Consider the following 12,883-nt stretch of genomic DNA (forward strand, 5'->3'; position numbering starts at 1 on the left):
AATCACTGTTTTGCGTCCCTGGCCCTAAAATTTTTCTACGAGCTCCTTTTTTTTTTTTTTTAAGATAGTTACGTGTATCGCGCCTGCTCTAAACAGCACTCAGAAGCAATCAGGTTACAAGTCAACACGTCGAAAGAAAATTCAAATCTTCCGCTAACGAACGTGAGGGAGGAGCGGCGGCGATTGCCCTCACGCCCCGAAACAATTTTTGAAAAAAATTTTTTGCGAGGCCCGGCTCTCGCGAGAGCCGCGGCGGGCGGGCCTCAGCCAATCGGCGCAGGCGGCGGCCACTTCCTTTATAAGGACACGCAGCCGGCTGCGCGGCGGGTTGCGGAGGGTGGGCCCGGGGGCGGTGGCGGCCATTTTGTACCTAACCCTAACTGAGAAGGGCGTAGGCGCGGCGCTTTTGCTCCCCGCGCGCTGTTTTTCTCGCTGACTTTCAGCGGGCGGAAAAGCCTCGGCCTACCGCCATCCACGATTCAGTCTGAAGTAAACAAAAAATGTCAGCCGCTGGCTCGCTCACTACTCCCGGGAACCTGCGGTGGCTCGCCCGCCCAGCCCCCGCGCCCGCCTAAGGCCGCGGTCTGCCCGGGGCTTCTCCGGAGGCACCCATTGCCGCCGCGAAGAGTTGGTCTCTGTCAGCCGCGGGTGTCTCGTGGGCCAAGGCGAGGCTCTGACCGCAGGGAAAGGAATGGAGCGGGTACCCGCGCGCGGTGCGCTTCTCTGAGCTGTGGGACGTGCACTCGGGACTCGGCTCAGACACTTGCAGCCTGAGGAGCTGCTGGGAGGTCTCCAGTCTGCTTTCTCACTGGAAGGAGGGCTCCTTTTGTGCGCGCCCGTCTTCCCTCGCCTGTGGACCTCCAGACTTGCAGATTGTACCAGGGTGCGTGCAAATAAATTGTCAGGACACGTGGCGGCACCCCCGAAATTGGTCCAAATGAATGGGCAGTGAGCAGAGTAGCCAGCTAGCCACTCCTGTTTTTGTCTTAATCCCCTTCCTCTGGTTTCATTGCCCTTTATCTTTGTATTGCAGCGTCGTTTCTGCTCTGCGGATTTTCTTAATGTTTTTTCCTTCCCCGGAGTAGATCCCGACCTGTCCCCTCAGTTGGGCGTGGAAGAGCAGTGGGGGGGGGGGGGAGATAATTAAACATTTCATAAGTATTTGTTAGCTAGGCTTGTGTTCTCAACACAGTGGAAATTATGTTCCTTAGGGGTTGTTGCTTTTCATGTTTGCCTCCGTCTTTGGATGCAGAGTATTAAGTGGTGAGAGAAAAGAAGTTTATGAAGAAATACATATACCCCATTTTCCAAATAATTGGGCCAGATTTCTTTGCCAAAAGGTGGGGGGAAGCTAAAGGCACATTAGATTAAAGGAAACAACCAATAGGCCATTCTGCCCACTCATCCACAAAACCTAACTTCCAGGTTGATGTGAGGATTCATCCGAAGTCAGTGCCTTCACTTCCTTAAGACAGCTATTCTCGCGGCAGTTGCTGGGATAGTAGCCAGCAGCCTGAATTATAAAGACAAATGATCAGTGTGATACCCTGCTGGGCTCTTGACCCGACAATGGAAGGGGTAAGTCAGGAGGACCAGGTCAGTAAATGTATGAACGTGTAGGTCTACAGCATCTCAGCTTGTTACCTGAAGTAGGTCCCTCAGTATCGTCTAACAAATATAATTCTTAGCTCTCAGTTAAGAAATGTGAGAAGTGGGGGTATAGATCGGTGGTAGAGCACATGCTTAGCATGCACAAGGTCTCAGGTTCAATCCCCAGTGCCTCCATTAAAGACAAAACAAAACGCTTACCCCCTCCCCCCAAAAGAAAGAAATGTGAAAAAAATTGTAATGCACTGTTTCTGGTAATTTTCTCTAAATAAGAAGGAAAAAAAAAATTCCCAGCAGCGAGGTTCTAGTTCTGATTTTGCTGAAGACTTTTCTAGATTCTTGAAGTTACTCAGCTAGCTTCACTAAACTTCCATTTACGAAGAAAGTGGTCTTTTAAGATCTCTTTTGAAGTTGGTCAGGGTTCCTTGAACTACAAATAAATAGATGTCTTTTGTTCCTGCTCCACCTAGTGGTATTTCTGCTTCTCCACATTTACAAAATTTGGTGGAACTGGACCTGAGGCAAGGATGGCCACCTACTGGGGGTACTTATTTTTCTCTTCTTTAAAAGGAAAATAGTGATTTAGTAAACGCAGTTTAAAGAAAGACCACAGCTGTTTTCTAATTCTTATACTTGACAAAATGTCATGTAAACATTCCAAAGGAAAACATTCTTTCCAGTATTATGAACACTTGAGGTATTCTTTCTGTTTTGGCAGAATGATTCTCTTCCTTAAATTACATAATTTTGCAGTAAGAAGGGACCACAGAGGTCCTCCATAATTTTGCAGCAAGAAGGGGCCACAGAGGTCCTCCAGTGAGATAATTTACATGAGAGCCTTCTGTAGATAGTAAATCATTATGGCAAACGTGACTTTTTATTGCTACAAGAATTAAGTCCTAGCAGATGAAGAAACTGCATTGCCTAAGTTAATTTTTTACAGAGTTAGGACCAGCAGCTAGGCCTCTGAATTGCCAAGTCTCGTTTTCTGTTTACTATGTGGCACCTTAAAGCTGTGTTGGCTTCCCTGGGAAAGATGATGAGCGTTAACTCCACGATCGTTTTCTGGTTTAAAATTAAACATCCTCAATGGTTACTTACCTGTGAGCTCAGTTTCCATTTCCTGCTCCCCTCCCTCCACGACCTTCGATATGATTCTGTGCTGGAAAGTCCAGTGTGTGTTTCACTATTTTACAAGTATGCTTGATTCTTGTTATTTGTGGTAGTTATGTTCTGTAAAGTCACTATAAACACTGAATTAGTGAATATGGAACCATTTCTCCTAGGGGAAGTACAGGATTAGGTTCCTGAGAGCCTCTAGTCACAACGTTTTCATCTACTGATCAATGTATAGTCTTGTTTTATGTGTATTTCTGTTTAAAGACACCTTATTTAATATACATTATTTATTGATTAACGTTGAACTCATATCCAACGGCACTATAGCTCTTGCCTGTACATAAGCTTACCTACACGTGTATTTTCTCTGTAAGTCATGTCACAGCCTTCTTGCACTTAGGAATACCAGACAGCACTTCAGCACTATGCTTTGGGGTCATTTTAAACAGCAAGATCACCAACAAGAAGCACAAAAATGAAAAAAAAAAAGTGCTACTAAATAGATAACAAAAATGGTATGTGTTTACAGTGTTCTTTTTGGAACATGTAGGCAGAGTGTCACCTTGTTCGACCTCAGCTGGGAACTTCTGTGTCAGGTGACTCAAATTTTTCACTGCTCTGCATGTGTCTATGAATGACTAAAAAGCTGTAGGTATTGATTTTGGGGTTACACATAAATTTTAGTAGGTGAATTTACAAATATGGAATCTGCAAATATTGAAGGTCGACTATACTTCAAGGTCTGTGTGACACCTGTACCTGAGAGAGACTGCAGGTGTCCACATGGCCCCTGAAGTACTTGAGGCTTATTTCATGCCTTTTAGATTACTTAAACAAGTAATTTGCAAAGAGTTTTAATGCGGGAAGGGGAAAGTGAAGTTTGAAAGTAACACTGTTTGTCTCATGTTACTTATTTTCAGTTACTTATGTTGAATTTCAAATAATAAAGGAGAATGAGAATTCAAGCTCATGAAGGAAGCTATAGCTTTAAAAATACTGAGAAACATGGGTTTTGTTCTGTCTTTAGAATGAAAGGCTTCTAAGGTCCTGGGCTGGCTATAGTTTTTGACTCTGAGGGTGATGTGAGTTTTAATATAGCTTGTCCTGGTTCTTCTGGTTCTGCAGTCAAAAATTCCATATTAGCCAGGCTCAATACATAAGCGACAAATAGATGGTGGATGCACCCACACTCACACAATGTATAGAGGAAGAGTGGTTTTAAGTTAAATTAAGGTGAGAATGAAATGACAGAAGGTGATTGTCATTTCTTCCCCACTTATTATTCTTTTAAGGTACTAATGTGTGATGGAAGTAAAAAGCAGCAAAAATACCCAAGGCTTAGGCCGAGATTTGCAAATTTAAATATCTGCAGCGGGGAATCATGCCAAGAATAAGAAAATAGACTGCGGAGATGGTGGGAGGAATGTCCCTTTTAAAGGAGCAGCAGCCTTGTGGGATTGGAGGCCTAAAATTGCACATATTTCAGGGGGAGACAAAAAGTTTAGGTTTTTATGTGAACACTGATTTAAAAATGTTGATAGCTAATTTAAAATAAAATTTAAATATTGTGGTGTATAATAAAGAATTTGGCTTTTATTCCTGAGTCCCATGAAGTAGCTTGTGTACCCTTGGAATTTCCTGAGTCATAGAGGTGTGTTTCTTATTCATGGTGGGCCCTTCAGGCCACACCTAATAGCTTATAGGATGACCTAGGATAGGGGCTGGTCACACCAGCAAGACCTCCAGGAGAGGAGAGCGGCTAGAGACCGAGTTTTGTGACCAATGAGTCAATCAAGCGTGCTGATATAGTGAAGTCCCAATAAAAACTCTGGACAATTTGAAGTTGGGAGGCATTTTCCTGGTTGGCAGTACTCTGTATTGTCATGTGTTAATGTATTGGGAGGACAGTGTGGTCCTGAGGACACAGGAGAGAACAAGGAAAGCTTTACTTTTGGGACCCTCCCAGACCTCACCCTATGCATCTCTCCCTTTGGCTGGTTTGGATTTGAATCCTTTTGCTGTAATGAAACTGTAATCTTAAGTATAGGACTTTTCTGAGTTTTGTGAGTCATTCTAGTCAATTATCTTACCTGAGGGTGTAGCTAGCTGAATCATAGCCAGTTGGTCAGAGGTGAGGATGGCTTGGGGATCCCAACTTTAAGCTGGTGTCTGATGTAAGGGCAGTCTTGAGAACTGTGCCCTTAACCTGCGAAGTTGGGCCTAACTTGGGTGTTGGTGTCAGAAGTCATTACACCAGGCCACTCAAAAAACCTTTTGAGGAAAAATCTGGCCCATTATAGGCTACTAATCTGTGACCTTTGACCTAGGCAAATTCAGTGATACCTGAAGTCAGGAATGATTTTCACAGAAGTATGGGAGTTTGTGCCATCCCACCAGTTAAAGTCCTGTGTAACATAATTGTATTTGAGAGAAGGCTATGCTCTTAGCATCTTTTATAGGCCCCTGGGAATATCACTAAAGACAGAAATTGCAGAATATAACTTTAATAATATTCTGAAAATATAACTGGATCTCCTTCCCCACATAGAGGACCTAGGACACCTAGGACATTTGTTCCTGTGGATCTGCCTGAGGGAAAGACCTGTCCTTCAGTGTCCATTCTGTTAGATACTGATAGGGCTGTGAGGAGACTTATACCATCAGTTGGGGGAGTTAAGGCCATTTCTCCCATAACCTTCCTCCACCCTGATTTATCTCCCATCTTAGAAAGTCATCAAAGTGTGCAGTATCTTCATTTATGTTGCTCAAATTCTCATTTCTTCCTTGAGAGAAAAGGAAACAGGAACAAATGGTCAAACATTTTTGGCTCATGCTCTGACCTGGCCAAGGGAATCTAGTATAAGTTGCCCAACTTCAGATTCTGTATTTGTCAAATAGATATACTAAGACTTACCTTAAATGTTTTTATTAAAGAGGTAGGTCTTATTCTCATAGTTTGCAGGGAATGATTTTATAGCACTCTAATGGGAGCATTGTGGCTACTCCAGCAGAAAGTGGTTTTGATTTGTGTTGGGTATATATGGGTCAGGGATGTGTGAGTAAGGGTGGCGATGCTGGTCAGTTTTTTAATGTAACACTAATTACGAACTTGATGCACATCTGTAATAAGATACGTTGTTCTAGATGTTTACTATCCTATATTTTGTCTTGAGGGCTGTAGGTTACTTTGGTGATATTTATGTGTATACCATGGCTATGTTAGAAATGTTAAAATGTATAATTATAGCTATTAAAAGCAATTTTAGGAAAATCTATCAGAAAAAAATACAGCAGTGAAGAAATAAAGGTACTGAATTTTTTATGTCAATTTTTGAATTGATATTATAGCTAAAATGAAAAGCATTATTTATACATACCATTTGCAGGAAATAGTTGCATTCATCTCACAATTGTTTAGAATGTAAGTAGCTTACTAAAGTGAACCAAGTGACTTATTTTCAACCTTGGAAGAAAAACTCAATTAAAGCTACAATTGAACTGTAATGGCACCAAGGAGTTCAACTTGACCTCATATACCAGATGATAATCATCTTTCAAGTGTACAAACAAGGAAGCATAGTTATCAAAGAATGAGAAATACATTTGTTCAAAGATCATTTACTGCTTTAACAAGAGGTGAAAGCTTGCCAGAAATGTATAAACACCTAACACGGTGCTATTCATAGGCTTAACATGTTCAAAGACTTGGGGGGCAATTTAAAAATATCTTTGAAGTCGTGGGTATTCATCATCATATCTAATAATGCTTACTTTCTAGAGCCTCTCTCTAAGGAGGGCAAAGCAATTTATCTGACTTATTTTCATGACATCCTTGTGAGATAAGGCAACTACCATTATCTCCGTTTTGCAAATGGAGAAACTAAAGCACTGGGAGGTAAAAATCACTTGAAGAAGGTCAGTAGCAGGCCCAAGAATTTAAACACACACATCAAAGCTTTTAACTCTCATTTTAGTTTAACTACAGAAAACTAAACAAACAAAGAATTAAAAAAAAAATAAGCATCTCATACTTCTTTTTATTTTTAAGTTAAAGAATAATTAATGGTCAATCGTTTTTTTCTTGTTTACCTTGGAAAGGAAAACTAAAATCAGACTTTTCACAATAGGTAGAATGTTACTACACTGGAATATATGAAATATTTGTAAAGCTGGGACACTCATTCAACAAATGCTTCCTACATGCCTAGTCTGTAACATGTTACATTGTTCGGGATGTTGAGACTTCAAAGGTGAAAAACACATTCCCCATCCTTAGAGGATTTCCTGGAGAGTAAGATTATATAAGCAGATTATATATTGCAGTTCAATATTATGGAAATTTAACTAAATTCTTCATTTTATTCCCCAAATTCTTTCTCGATTTTCCCATCTCTGTATGTGCCACTGCCTTACACCCACTGCTTAAACCAATAATCCAGACATCATCCTTAATTCATTCTCCCCTCACCCCACCATATCCTCTAGTCTGTCTTGTAAACATACCCTGAAGTTTTTAAGTCTAATTCATTCCATTGCCACCACCATAATCCAGTTCACCATAGTCTCCTGCAAAGACTTTCTGACTAGTCTGCTTCTTATCTTGTCCCCTACTCACCACCAAATCGTTCTTCACAAATGCAGCCAGAGTGAGCTTATTAGAATGCAAACAGAACCATGTTTCTTCTCTATATAACCCTTCAATGGTTTTACATTGCACTTGGAATAAAATCCAAAATTCTTATCAAGATTTGCATGATCTGGTCCCTCCTTACCTCTCCAACCTCATTTTAACCCCTCTTCTCCTTTTGTACAGTGCTATAGCCACCTGGGCCGCCTCCTTTCAGTTTCCAGGATTTACTAAGCTCTTTATTACCTAAGGTCCTCTTCTTAAATTGCTCTGTCCCGACACTTGCAGTTTTTGGCACCTTCTCTTCTTCACCTCAATTTTGATACCACCTCCTTGGAAGCCTCTCTAACCCCCTTTTAAAGCATCTCTCCCTTCCTAGTATGACATTATGTTGGTTACCTTCATACCTTGTTTTTCTGATTTATAATAATTTATTTGCTTTTATCTGTCTTTTTACTGGGTCATAAAAATAGCAGCAGAGATCAAGCCATTTACCTCATTGATATATCCCTACTGCCTATTACATAATAGGTACTCAATAATTATTCGTTGAATAAATGAACGAGTGCTGTTAGGACAGAGGACAATGGCTTACTGAGGTGTGATATTGTGATTTATATTAAGAAATATATATTTGGTCTTCCCCATTTCTGGCACAGAGCTCTTAAAACCCTTGGAATTTTCTAAGTGCTAAGAGTAATAAAGATGTCTTGATATTCATAACAAACTCCTTTTAGCCACACCTGAGTTTATGTTAATAAGGTGGCATTTGGAAAAGCAGCTTAAAACTGGGGGCTGGTTGTTAGAGGAATCAACTAGGTGATTAGGGGGTTGAAACTTTCAGATCCCTCACCTTCCCCCGACTCCTCCACGTGAAGTTAGAGCCTATCGGTCATGTGCAGGGGATTCCTTCATTCTTCTAATACTCAAATAACCCTTTGTTGAATACTTCAAAATAATTATTTTATTAGTACAAAAACACTGCATTGTAGCTACTATTATCTGAATTGTAGATAGAATAAAATTGAAGGTGAGCAAAGTCTGTGATCCCTTCCCTTAAGTAATGCTGCCTCTGTACTTCCAACTTCCCTATGCCACATGTTACTTACTTAACTTTTCTCCTTTCCACTCTTTAATGGGTGGGGTACAAGGGGATGAAGATAGCACTGAAGTTTGGAGTATTAGCCTGAGTGTCTGACCTGATTTCTCCTTTGGGAGCCCTCCACTGTTTTAATTACAGTGCTTGTGTGTTCTTAACTTAAAAACCAACTCTTACGTTCCGATAAATGTGAATGTAGTTGGGGGAGGATATGGCCCAGTGGTAGACTGCATGCACAGCATGCACAAGGTCCTGAGTTCAATCCTCAGTACCTCCATTAAAGATAAAGAAATAAATAAAACTAATTACTCCCCCCACCAATAATAATTTAGTAAAGGGGAGGCTATAACTTCATATGTAAAATCTGGACTGGCCTAGAGAAATCAGTATTGTCTCCTAAAGTAGAAAGAACGGTTAAATTGAGCGATAAAATATCTGGGTTTAAATCTATATTTTGTCACATAGTTTCTTAGTGACCTTGAGCAATTCACTTAAACTTAAGCCTCTGTTTTCTCATCTCCAAAATGAAGTTATTGATACCTGCTCTAACTCACAAAGATTTGTAAAGATTAGGTTAGGCAAACCATGTGAAAGTACATTGTTATGCAAATCTAAGTTATACAACTTCCTTCCTTGGAAGAAATATTTTGAGCCATCTCTTCATGTCCTGAGAATGAGAATAAAGAAAATTCATCTAAATCCGTGAGGATGGCCTGATCCTGATATTAGAGAGGAATCTTGGGCAAGGTATGAAATATAAAGAATGATCTAAAGAAGACTTTCATTCAGTTAAATTCAATTAACAAAAGCCTTTAATTAATGAAGATTAATTTTTAAATTTTCTGATTCTGACTCCCTAAAATAAATTTCTTGCATTTATCCTGAGATGAATATGGTATCCACAAATGTGTGTTTTGTGGCCCCAAGTGGTAAATGTGAGGATGATGGCAGAGGGAAATACGGAATGGATGGAGTCCTTGATGGTATTGTTGTACTACTATTTTGACTTGCTTTAGAAATCTCCTACTACTGGTCTTTGTTATATGATATTATACATTTCTTTATTGTTTGAGGCTCTTTCAGTTGGGTTTAACTGTTACTTGCAACCAAAAGCATCCATACTTTGACTTCTACTAATCTTACATGAATGAGGTAATCTCAGTCGTTTATTCTCATCAAAAATAGGCTTTTACAGCAGATCTCTGCACTTTTTCTGTCTAGAACTAACGCCCAAAGGCACAGGGCTTCACAGAAGCAGCACACAGCAGAAAACAGATGAAAAGCAAAAGTCTATGTTCTAAAATCAGAAATTCACCTACCCCACTTACTTTATCTATTCTGCTGAACTCCTGATAATCAATTCTGGTTGCCCAAACTTGGATATATTTATGCATTTTGTTTTCTCTGTTGGCCTCCTTGAACTTGACTATATATTGTCTATGTGACCTCTGCTTCTATTTGACTTTTCCTGTTTGTCTAGACTCCTACCTAGAGCTGGCCTCTCTTAAACGATTCTGTCCTAATGCCATCCCTACCCCAACATGATGCACCCTTATTTTTGAGCTTAGCCTTAAACCGTATGAGGAGCATGAGTCATAATTTTTGCTGAATTGATCATACAAATGTTTTATCTTTCCCTCTGCTTCTACCTCTGAATTCCTCACAATACGTGTAGCTTAGAAAACCACCAGCAACAGAACCCTGCGGGACTGGGAGTCCTTCATTAAATCACACATCCCATTTTTTCCCCCTCTTGTGTGAGTCTTGAGACTGGCTTATTCTAGATTCTCCTTAGGTTGCCCAGTTGTAAACCTTGGCCAGCTCCTCATTCTCTTATACTGTCTGTCTCTGATACACTCCCTGCCCATCTTAATCTAAGTATAAACAGCCTCATCTTCTCTAGATTCTCAGTTCTATTCAGCCCAGCTTCTCTTTTCCTTACTTGATAACTGGCATAATTATTCATTTCATACCTAGGAATCCTACCTGTCCTGTATTCAAGTGAAGCAGGAAATTATTATTCTGGTGCTACCCTGAAGTCATTAAAAGACTACAGAAATCTACACATGAGAGAAAATGACATATACATATAGAAGAGTTAATTTACCAAGTTTCACAGTTGAAGACAGTAGTGCGAGATTCAACCCTGTCCATTTGTTCCAAAGTCTGATCTGCTAATCACCATGCTTTTCATTTCTTACTTTTAAAATGGTAATAAAATCATACTTAGCTTGAAAAATAGGTCTTAAAAACTAAACATACACTTACCATAGGATCCCACAGTCACACTCCTGGATATTTATACCAGAGAATTAAAAACTTAAGTTTTTATAAAAACCTGTACATAAGTGTTTATTGGAGCATTATTTTTAATAGCCAAAAAAACTGCAAGAAACTAAACTGTCCTTTACTGGGTGCATGGTTAAACAAACTGTGGTACATCCATACCATGGAATATTACTCAGCAGTAAAAAGGAACCACTGATACTTGCAACAGCTTAGATACATCTCAGGCATTATGATAAGTGAAATAAGCCAGTCACACAAGGTCACATACTATATAATTCTACTTACATGGCATTCTAAAAATGACAAAATTATAGAGATGGAGATTCATGGTTGCCAGAAATAGGGATGATGGAGGGAAGTAGGATGGATGTATCTGTGAAGGGGTAGCATGAGGGATACCTTTGTGAAATAGTTTCATGTCTTGGTTGCATTGGCAGCTACACAAGTCACATTTGATAAAATGACAAAGAACCATACACATTGTACCAGTGTCATTTTCCTGATTTTGATATTGTGCTATAGCTACGTAAGATGGTCCTATTAGAGAAAATGGTGAGGGGTATATGGGACCTCTCTGTACTATGTGTACAACTTCTTGTGAATCTATAATTATTTCAAAATAAAAAGCTAAAAAAGGCCTTATTGTCTTTCATCTTCTTCCCTACCCCCTCTTCTCCAATTCAGCTAGTCACTCAGCCAGAGACCAGCTAATGCTAGACTGTTATTTCCCTCCACTCAGATCTAACCAGTGTTGATGTTCTATTCATTCCACCCTTGAGTGTGCATCTCTCCAGTCTTGCTGTTTTCCCACCCTCTCTGTTTCTGCTCTGTGTCAGACCCTCTATTCTGACCTTTTGCAATCACTCTCATCCTGGCCTCCTGTCCCCTACCTATCTTTTACAGTGCTGGTGACTTCATTAAATTATAAATCAGATCCTGTTACTTCTCTGCCCAAGAACAGTTGGTGGCTCCCTGATTCCCGCAGCTTCAAATCAGCTCAGCATGGCAAACAAGAGCCTTCAGTTCCTGTTCTCTGCTCCTCTTAGGAGCTATAAATCTGCATGTACTGGAGGCTTGTCTTCTCCCCATTTTTGGTAGATTCGTAGATGGCTTGGCACGTCAGAGTTAGCACACCAGAACAGGCTGATACCTACCTTCCTGTCAAGGCCACGTCTCTGTCCAGGAAGTATTATGGTGCAGACATGTTCCCTGTTCCCTAGACCATTATGGGGCCGAGCCTTTTTCTACTGGGATGCTAGCTGTGGGGCAGGTGGGCCATCTACTCAGAGCCTAACCTGTGGAATAATGAGAGTTTAAGGGATTACAGACACTCCACCACTTCTCTTCTCATAAACTGTTTCCCTGTAATGTTTGTTTCACACCTTCCCTATACTGGGTATATATGCCTGGGACTCCTCTGCATGACATTTCTTCCCTAGACTCACCTGCTGATGCTTGCTGAGCATGTGGTATCCAACAATGATCGGTAGTTCTCAGAAAGTGTATCCTCTGCTGGTTCACATACTATTCAGTTTTTTATCCCCTGAAACTTCCAATTCTTGCCGTGTTGCCCAAGTAGAAACAGATCTGTTATTTTTCATTTTATGTAGCGCTTCTTTGTTTCTCTGTCAGGGAACTTCTTACATTGTTTTGTAAACCCAGCTGTGAGATTACTTCCTTTTCATCTCACCTAGGCTTTGAGGCTCTTTGAAGGATGGGCTGGTGTGTCTTTTAGCTTTGTAATTCTGATGCTTGTGAGAGCCTTCCACATGGCTGGTGTTTAGTACACATTTGTTAAAAGAGCAAGTAAATGGTGACCTGTGTGAGAGCACCTTAAAAATAGTAAATGCTCTACTAATGTTAGTTATGATGGAGATACCTTAGGGAATCCAGCAAAATAAGCCATAATGGTTGGGACCAGAATTGTTGATATAGCAAAATCAATTAACAATTTTTAAAAACATTAACTTCTCTACAGACACACACACACATATACACACCATACATGCTGGTGGTGTGTAATCAGCTTTCATGTTTGGATTAACACACTGCAAGGATTAAAGGTCTCTTTCTTTTCATTGACATTCATGTTGGGGGCTTGCTCGGCACCATCCACACATCACGCTTCACATCTGCTTCTC

General features: G+C 40.4%; 1 long non-coding RNA gene across 1 annotated transcript in view; it reads left to right on the forward strand.

Annotated features, from left to right (window-relative positions):
- Positions 1–185: 185 nt before the first annotated feature.
- LOC116665324 overlaps positions 186–12,883 on the forward strand; it is a 35,116-nt gene continuing 22,418 nt past the window's right edge. The window contains exons 1-2 of the long non-coding RNA XR_004321895.1: positions 186–883; positions 1,426–1,578. This is a non-coding gene — a long non-coding RNA (uncharacterized LOC116665324). The remainder of the gene's footprint in view (positions 884–1,425; positions 1,579–12,883) is intronic.

This window comes from Camelus ferus, chromosome 1 (assembly GCF_009834535.1).
Source record: "Camelus ferus isolate YT-003-E chromosome 1, BCGSAC_Cfer_1.0, whole genome shotgun sequence".
NCBI classification, from domain to species: Eukaryota; Metazoa; Chordata; class Mammalia; order Artiodactyla; family Camelidae; genus Camelus; species Camelus ferus.